Here is a 9,858-nt window from a genome sequence, read left to right as displayed (position 1 = left end):
CGTCCCTACGATAGAGCCTGTAGCCGATAGAGAAGTCGGCCCAGTTCTCCAGGAACCCAAACCCCTCCTTCGTACACCAGTTTTTGAGCCACTTGTTAATCTCCCTAATCTCCCGCTGCCTTTCTTGTGTGGGCTGTGGTACAGGCAGTATTTCGGAAAATACTATCTTTGAGGTCCTTGCCCTAAGCTTTTGACCTAAATCCCTGAATTCATTTTTAAGGACTCTCCACCTACCTCTAACTTTTTCATTGGTTCCGATATGGACCATGGGCGATGGATTTTCTCCAGCCCCTCCCAGTAATCTGTCAACCCGATCCGCGATGTGTCGAACTGTAGCGCCTTGAAGACAGCACACTGTTCGGCGATCACGGTCTTTGTGACAGATTGCCCTATCTGTTCCCCTAATAAAGGAGTCTCCCACTACCAGCACCTGTCTGGCCTGCCCTGCTCACCTGGTTCCCTGCTTACTGGAGCTGACATTCCCCTGACTGAAGTGTCCGGCTGCAGCAGTGCCGTCCCTGGACTGACATCTCCCTCATCTGCCAAACGTGCAAACTTGTTGGGGTGTGTCAGATCAGGGCTAGCCTCCCTGGCACTCTTCCCTCTACCCCGCTTTCTAACTGTTACCCAGCTAGCTACCTCACTTTCCTCAGCCTACTCTCTGTCACCCTCCCACTCATCTACCCCAAAGAGTGCTTGCTCGGTGAGAAGCAAACTCTTTTTCAAATTGTCAATGCCTCTCAGTGTTGCAACTTGCCCATTTAGAGAATCGATTTGGAATTCCAAATGCGCAATTTGCTCACATCTTGAACAAAGATATACACCCTTGAACAGCTGTTCCAGGACTGCATACATCATGCAAGATGCGCACTGGACTGCGTTGTCAATTGTGCAACACATACTAAATGGGGATTAAACCACAAAAGAGAAAAATACAATATAATGTAGTAATAAGAAACTGTCTAATTGCAGTCCCCCACTGAAGTCCCTGAATCTAAAGTCACTTAATCTTAAGTCACACACTTACACAACCACACACTTAATCAACCAAGTGCTGCGGTCAAACATGCGTTATATATCTCCTTATATTAATATAAATGAAGCTCACTACACCAGCTTGGTTTGTTTTCCCTCTGGACTGAGTTGGGGAGAGATTTAGGCTTTGTAGAATGTGGTCCCTTTCAATAATTACATCCGTATCTGTAGCATGGGGGAGTATAGTGATGATCAGTTTCTGGAGAAATTTGGCCAAGTTGGCTGGCGATATGGATTCCTGAATGCCGCATAATTTTACATTGTTGCGGCGGTTGAGGTCTTTTTGGTCCACCATTTATGGCCTCCAGGGTATTGTGAGCATCAACTAGTTTGTTGTGTGCCAAGGAGAATTCCCCCATTTTTGTTTCTATATGGTCAATACGTTCTCCCAAGCCATCTACAGTGGTTGAGATGTTGGTGAGTGCTTGTGTAATGTCTTTTTGGATAGATTGCCTTAATGCTCTCATGGCGTTTATCATGAAGGCCTCGGTGGCAGCCTGATTAGTAGTGGTAAAGGTGAGTTCATCCTCCTGCATTTCAACAGAGGCCCCCCTCCTGATTATGTGTCGCAGCAGAGAAAGATAATGTAGTCTCCCACCAAGCTTTCTGTTTGATAGGGCTGGCGGTGTCCGAGGCAGGCGTAAGCGAGTCTTGCAATACAGCAAATCTGGACTCCTGTGACTCTAGCTGAGAAGATGGTGGACTGTTGGCACATCTGCTGCTCCTTTTATTCCCCATAGCAAGGGCCCTCACGGAGGAAGAGCAAGGAGAGGATCCTGGGCTTTGTTCCCCTGAGCTATGATCTGACCTTATGGTAGAAGTGGTACCGCATTATTCTGTGGGACTGAGCTGTGCTTTCTCCTTCCTCTCTTGTTGCGGCTCGTCTCCATCGGGTGCGGCCTGTCTCGCGGTGGCGGGATTACGAGCGCCATTGCTTGCCATCGTAAAAAAGCTGTAAGAAGCTTAGGAGCTTCTTTTTTACCCTGCTTGGACATCTTTTGTGGAGTGGGAGTCTTACAGTTTTTTTTTGAGACACTGCTTTATAAGTCTCTTTTGCAAGATGCCTGAAGGAAGCTCTTGAGCTAAGCAGCCTTTGCGCTCCCAGTCCAGGCCACGCCCCCATATATATATATATATATTTAGTGGCCACGCCCCCGTATATATATATATATAGTGCATTTAGTGGTGTACTGCTACTTTATTTGTTTGCTGTATTATTGCCGGGTAGCTTGCACCTGCGATTTGTCTCAGGAGGTGCTGTTCCGTTTTTTGCTTATATGTATATTATAGAGGACCAGGCATCCTCTTTGGAACTTAGCACTCCCCGCCCATCCCCCACCCCTTGTTGTTTTTAATCAGAGTGAAAATGGAGCTGGACCCTCCATGTTAGAGTAGGTCCCACCTGATAAGATGCTACCTTGTCGTCTGGTAGGTGGTCCCGACATATTTTTGATCAATAATATGCGCTAAGAGCTTCTTCACTGCTTTGCAGTAAGTATTGGGTCATGTATTTGACCCTGTTCACACATTCACCTGTTCATTCAGTCTTAGTGCATTTAGTGGTGTGCTGTTACTTTATTTGTTTGCTGTATTATTGCCGGGTAGCTTGCACCTGCCATTTGTCTCAGGAGGTGCTGTTCCGTTTTTTGCTTATATGTATATATATATATATATATATATATTTAACGTGTATAAATATATATATTTATAGTTCATGTGTATAAATATATACATAGTAGAAAATAATGGTCTGTAAGCTTTGTATTGTTTTAATAAATGTATTTAATCATAATACGGTATATAGAGTTTTCAATCGCCACTATAGTTCAGTACGCAGTTCAGGAAGGTAAAGAAACAGAGAGATAGAGTTTGGAAGTAGGCAGAGTAAGTAGTAATTGCCTATTTATTAAAATTATTAATATTTAATCCCAAATATTAATAATTAATATGTCCTATAACAGGGGCACTGTAGGGGGCTATATTACTAATGAGGGCATTCTAGAAGGGAATTATTATTGTTGGGGCTTTGAGGAGCACAATTACTATGGAACTATCTTTTTGGAACTATTATTTCTTCTGGATAGTATTTGGGGGTATTGGAGAGCACAGAGAGCAGCAGGATAATACTTGTGGGACTGGAGGATGGGGAGAATGATAGAAAAGTGCGGAACCTAAGGCTACTTTCACACTTGCGTTCAGAGCGGAGCCAGGCTATGAGCTGTGCGCTGCGATTGGCCAGCAGTGCAGCAAGGGACACGTCTCCTACAAGAAATCAGTCAGAGGGAGCGCAGACACCGGAGCCTATACCGGGCGAACGGAGCGGCGCCCAGACTTACTAGTAAGTGCAGGGGGACCCCTGGGCGCCGCTCTGCCCACAGGTATAGTTAGTTTTTAGTTTGTAGAGTAGTGAAAGGTCCTCTTTAAAAATGTACTATTTTGCCATTCATGGCATGTCCATAACTGAGCAGCAAAAAAATAACCTTTAAAGCAAGGGAGGTTTAAACCCCCCTGCTCCAGAGGTTTATATAGATATTCCAATTTGAGTCTCACACGTTTTCTTCCCCAAACTAGGTCATTAATTATTCTTTCCATAAGTTTAAAATATTTATCCTCTATCCAGATAGGCATTTCAGCATACTTGATGCAAGCGTTTCCATGAGGTGAGTGGGAACATTTCTCCAAGTGGTGAAGACGGCCGCACGAAGGCCATCTACTGTCTGGAACTGTTCTCCATTTTTGTAAACTTCTCTTGCCAACCATCCCAAAAGTTTCTCAATTAAATTTAGATCAGGGAAACACGCAGAATCGGCCAAAAGAGTGATGTTATTCTCCTGGAAGAAGTCCCTTGTCCTGCGGGCATTGTGTACTGTAGAGTTGTCCTGTTGAAAAACCCAGTCGTTGCCACACCGACGAGGGCCCTCAGTCATGAGGAATGCTCTCTGCAACATCTGGACATAGCCAGCGGCCGTTTGACGCCCCTGCACTTCCTGAAGCTCCATTGTTCCACTGAAGGAAAAAGCACCCCAGACTATTATGGTGCCCCCTCCACTGTGACGCGTAGAAAACATCTCAGGTGGGATCTGCTTGTCATGCCAGTAATGTTGGAAACCATCAGGACCATCAAGGTTAAATTTTTTCTCATCAGAGAAGAAAATTTTTCTTCCACCTTCTTTGATTGTCCTGTTTGGTGCTCTCTTGCAAAGTCCAAACAAGCAGTTCTGTGGCTTTCAAAGAGACAAGGTCTTTGATGACGTTTTTTGTTATTGAAGCCCTTCAGTTCTCAGATGCCGTCTGATGGTTATGGGGCTGCAGTCAGCACCAGTAAGGGCCTTAATTTGGGTCGAGGATCATGCAGTGTCTTGACGGACAACCAATTGGATCCTCCGGCTCAGTGCTGATGACATTTTTTTGGGTTTTCCACTTGACTTTTTTGTTCCATAACCCTCAGGATCATTTAAGAAATTCCAAATGACTGTCTTACTGCGTCCCAACTCAGCAGCGATGGCGCGCTGTGAGAGACCCTGCTTATGCAGTTCAACAACCCGACCACGTTAAAAAAGGGAGAGTTTTTTTGCCTTTGCCATCACAACGTGTGACTACCTGACAGAAAATGACAATTAATCCACATCTTTGCACAGTTTTGGCCTTTTAAAGGCATGTGGTCCTAAAATTTGGATCAGCTGAAAAACAGCCTGTTTCAGTTTATTCGTTATTTTCAATTAATTGAATGCTCAAAAAATGTTTTGTCTCACTCTCATTTCTTCTTGTTGCATGTTGAAGCTCTACTTGGAACCTTGTTAAGATCCAACAATGTAAAATATGATTTTTTGCAGTTTTTCAAGTGGTCTTAAACTTTTGATCAGGACTGTATTAATAGACAATGAAAGTATTAATGGAAAATACTTCTGTATTGGAATGCATTGGCTGTAAGAGTAATACAGTGTGTATTACTCATACAGCTTCTGGCCTGTGAGATCCAGGGGGCTGGATCTCACAGGCTCATCACCGGAAGGCAGCGCCGATGCCTATGGAAGGCATCACGCTGCCTTCCATTCCATCGGATCCCACCTACAGCTGCACGGGGACCCAATGGCACCGCCGCCCACCTCCGCAACCTACAGTAAAAGCCACAAACCGCAGGTCTGAATTGACCTGTGGTTTGTGGCGATGGCCGAAACGGGGGGGTCATGGGACCCCCCGCACATTGACCCAAGGTGCCTGCTCAATGATTTGAGCAGGCACCTTGTTCCGATCACCGCCCTGTGACCTTAAGTACCAGGACATCAGGGCGTACCTGTACGCCCTATGTCCCAAACAGGTTAATATAACCGCCCTGTGACCTTAAGTACCAGGACATCAGGGCGTACCTGTACGCCCTATGTCCCAAACAGGTTAATATATTGTAAGATTACAATATAGTCACATACAGCATTCAAAGAGAATGTAGTATTGAACATGGCAAACAACCAATCAGAATGCGAGAAGTCATTCTCCAGAGATATGTATCGTTGTCTTCTGTCTTCTTGGAATGTGGGGGTGTTGATGGTAGGCTCGACGGGTCCTCAAGATATGAGGTCTTCTTGTTATAAAAGTTTTTAGAATATATTATTAATATGAATGAAATTAGATTACAGGCAGGCAGGGTATCAGAAATAATTTATTTCTTTAATATTTTTCACCATTTTGATCATTACATTATTACACATATTCATTTCTCATTGATTTATTAGATAATTATCTAACCTACCTGTCTAGAAAATGGCCCCTTAGACTGCCTGTACTGCATGAAATATACAGATAAGCTGCATAGATCATGGGATGTTAGACATCCATTCCTGGCCGCCTCATAGTAGCCATTTCATCTGAACATTCACACATCTTTATGGAGTTGTTGACAGCACACACACACACACACATCATTATCTACCTAAAAGGATGACGACAGCCAGCCAGAGGTGCATCCTAACACAAGGATCACCCCGGAGTAATCCCCGGTGAAATCACGCTTTTAGGGCATTGACTCTTCTTGTAGGAGTGGTGCTCAAACTGCTAGGGTGCATCTGTGGGACCCTCTTTCAGAGATGATGTCCTCCACCCAACTCTTAAAAAGCTGAGGGGTCTTCAGGAGAGGTGGGCAGTCGAGCTGGGCTATCAGACGGTCAACTCTGTAGCTGTGATGTCATCCTTCCTACAAAATGGACATGTCCACGCCCGTAACTATGAATATAACATATTAATCATTTCCATGTAATTATTGAATGTTAAAACACAAATGCAATCGCACTCTGCAACCAGCACTCTGCCCTTCCTCTATGCTGGATGTTGAATGAGGCATTAGTGTACATTTTGGCCAAAGCGTAATAAGCCACTCACCATGTCAAGGTCGCCTCTTTTGAATGTTATATCAATAGAGGAGAAGCAGGAAAGTGGAAAGAAAACAGACATGAATCAAAACCCTGATAATGATTGATACAAGAAATGAGAGTTACTTCTTTCCTTTCACAATTTCTCCTCTTTTGATTATTACATTATCACTCATAAATGCATTTCTCATTGATTTGTTAGCTAACTATCTGTCCTAGCTGTCTTGAAGGCCCCTTAGACTGCATGTACTGCATTAAGTATTTAGGTAAGCTGTATACATCATGGGATGTTAGATATCCCTTCCCAACCACCTCATAGTAGCCATTTCATTTGAACATTCCGCTTCTTTATGGGGTTATTGACAGCACACACTTCATTATCTACCTAAAAGGATGACGACAGCCAGCCAGAGGTGCATCCTAACACAAGGATCACCCCGGAGTAATCCCCGGTGAAATCACGCTTTTAGGGCATTGACTCTTCTTGTAGGAGTGGTGCTCAAACTGCTAGGGTGCATCTGTGGGACCCTCTTTCAGAGATGATGTCCTCCACCCAACTCTCAAAAAGCTGAGGGGTCTTCAGGAGAGGTGGGCAGTCGAGCTGGGCTATCAGACGGTCAACTCTGTAGCTGTGATGTCATCCTTCCTACAAAATGAACATAGCCACGCCCTCAACTAAAAATATAACATATTAATCATTTCCAGGCAATAATTGAATGTTGTATCAATAGAGGAGAAGCAGGAAAGTAGAAAGAAACCAGACATGAACCAAAACCATGATAATGATTGATACAAGAAATCTGAGTTACTTCTTTCCTTTCACATTTTCTCTTCTTTTGATCATTACATTATCACATATATATGCATTTCTCATTGATTTGTTAGCTAACTATCTGTCCTAGCTGTCTTGAAAAGACCCCTTAAACTGCATGTACAGTATGAAGTATTTAGGTAAGCTGTATACATCATGGGATGTTAGATATCCCTTCCTGACCACGTCATAATAGCCATTTCATCTGAACATTCCGCTTCTTTATTGGGTTATTGACAGCACACACTTCATTATCTACCTAAAAGGATGACAACAGCCAGCCAGAGGTGCATCCTAACACAAGGATCACCCCGGAGTAATCCCCGGTGAAATCACGCTTTTAGGGCATTGACTCTTCTTGTAGGAGTGGTGCTCAAACTGCTAGGGTGCATCTGTGGGACCCTCTTTCAGAGATGATGTCCTCCACCCAACTCTCAAAAAGCTGAGGGGTCTTCAGGAGAGGTGGGCAGTCGAGCTGGGCTATCAGACGGTCATCTCTGTAGCTGTGATGTCATCCTTCCTACAAAATGGACATAGCCACACCCTCATCTAAAAATATAACATATTAATCATTTCCAGGCAATAATTGAATGTTATATCAATAGAGGAGAAGCAGGAAAGTGAAAAGAAACCAGACATGAACAAAAACCATGATAATGATTGATACAAGAAATCAGAGTTAATTCTTTCCTGCTACATTTTCTCCTCTATTGATCATTACATTATCACTCATATATGCATTTCTGATTTGTTAGCTAACTATCTTTCCTACCTGTCCATAAACGGCCACTTAGACTTCCCGTACTGCATGAAGTATACAGATAAGCTGCATAGATCATGGGATGTTAGACATCCATTCCTGGTTGTCTTATAGTAGCCATTTAATCTAAACATTCACAAATCTATATGGGGTTATTGACAGCACACATCTACATTATTATCTTATAGAATGATGATAGTCAGCCAGAGGTGCATCCCAACACAAGTACTACCCACAGAGTAATTCCCCAGTGAAATCACTCAGGGCATTGACTCTTCTTGTAGGAGTGGTGCTCAAACTGCTGGGAGGCATCTGTGGGACCCTCTTTAAGAGATCATGTCCTCCACTTGACTTAAAAAGCTGAGGGTCTTCAGGAGAGGTGGGCAGTCGGGCTAGGCTATCAGACGGTCAACTCTGTATCTGTGATGTCATCCTTCCTTCAAAATGACCATGTGCACACCTGCAAGGAAGAATACAACATATAAATCATTTCCAGGCAATTGTGGAAGCAATAGAGGAGAAATATAAAACTTGATGTAAACTAGAAATAAACCAAAACCCTGATAACAATTTATGCAAGAAATTTTTTCAACTTCTAGAACAATGGTCTCCAACCTCTGGCTCAGCAAGTGCTGCTGTGAAATACAACTCCCATCATCCCATAATAGCCTGCAATGTCCTAACATGTTTGGAGTTGTTTTCCACTCACCAAACATCTCAGGGGAGATTTATCAAGTGCAGGGGGGATGCATTTAATTTATCATAAAGTTCATGGAGTAATAAATATGGTAAGCGAGCACTCACACTATGGCATAAACTATATAAGGTTTATTAGTATAAACAATGCATCAATGGATTTAAAATATATAAAATTAATAAAATGATAGCAGCATATATATAGGGAGCAGCAGCATAAATTAACTGCTTGCCGTCACACTAACGCCGAAAGGCGTCAGTGCAGCGTCAGTCTCAGGTCACACTAACGCCGAAAGGCGTCATCTCGTGAGACCTGAGATTTGCTGTGAACGCGCGCATGCATGCTCGCGCTTTCACAGCGGCACGCTGCTCGGAAGTTATACTAGAGCCTGCCAGCGATGATCATTCGCTGGCAGGCTGTAGATGTTAAAATAATCACATCAGAAAGGTATATCAGACGCTGTTTTGTTAACAGCATCTGATATGACTGCTACCTGGTCCTCTGGTGGTCCCTTTTGCTTGGATCGACCACCAGAGGACACTGGCAGCTCTGTAAGTAGCACCAATCACCACACTACACTACACCCCCCCCCCTGGTACTTAACACCTTATTAACCCCTGATCACCCCATATAGACTCCCTGATCACCCCCCTGTCATTGATCACCCCCCTGTAAGACTCCATTCAGACGTCCGTATGTGTTTTGCGGATCCGCAAATCCGCAAAACACTGACACCGGCAATGTGCTTTCCGCATTTTGCGGATCCGCACATTGCCAGAACAATATAGAAAATGCCTTTTCTTGTCCGCAATTGCGGACAAGAATAGGACATGTTCTATATTTTTGCAGAACGGAAGTGCGGACCCGGAAGTGCAGATCCGCAATTCTGGATCCGAGCGGGACAAAGTCTGTCCCCATAGAAATGAATGGGTCCGCAATTCCATTCCGCAAAATGCGGAACAGAATTGCGGATGTGTGAATGAGGCCTAAGGGTCCCTTATCACCGCCAGTTAGCTACTTTTTGCCACAAGTTAGCGGAAATTTATATATATTTTTTTCTTACAAAGTCTCATATTCCACTAACTTGTGCTAAAAAATAAAATCTTACATTAACTCACCATACCCCTCACGGAATCCAAATGCTTAAAAATGCCCTGTGAAATCCTAAAGGTACTCATTGGAATTTGGGCCC

General features: G+C 43.7%; 1 long non-coding RNA gene across 1 annotated transcript in view; it reads right to left on the bottom strand.

Annotated features, from left to right (window-relative positions):
• Window positions 1–6,145: 6,145 nt before the first annotated feature.
• LOC122938231 overlaps window positions 6,146–9,858 on the bottom strand; it is a 38,373-nt gene continuing 34,660 nt past the window's right edge. Inside the window, exon 4 of the long non-coding RNA XR_006389991.1 lies at window positions 6,146–8,429. This is a non-coding gene — a long non-coding RNA (uncharacterized LOC122938231). The remainder of the gene's footprint in view (window positions 8,430–9,858) is intronic.

Source organism: Bufo gargarizans, chromosome 5 (genome assembly GCF_014858855.1).
Source record: "Bufo gargarizans isolate SCDJY-AF-19 chromosome 5, ASM1485885v1, whole genome shotgun sequence".
NCBI lineage: Eukaryota > Metazoa > Chordata > Amphibia > Anura > Bufonidae > Bufo > Bufo gargarizans.
This window is presented reverse-complemented; position numbering and strand designations above follow the sequence as displayed.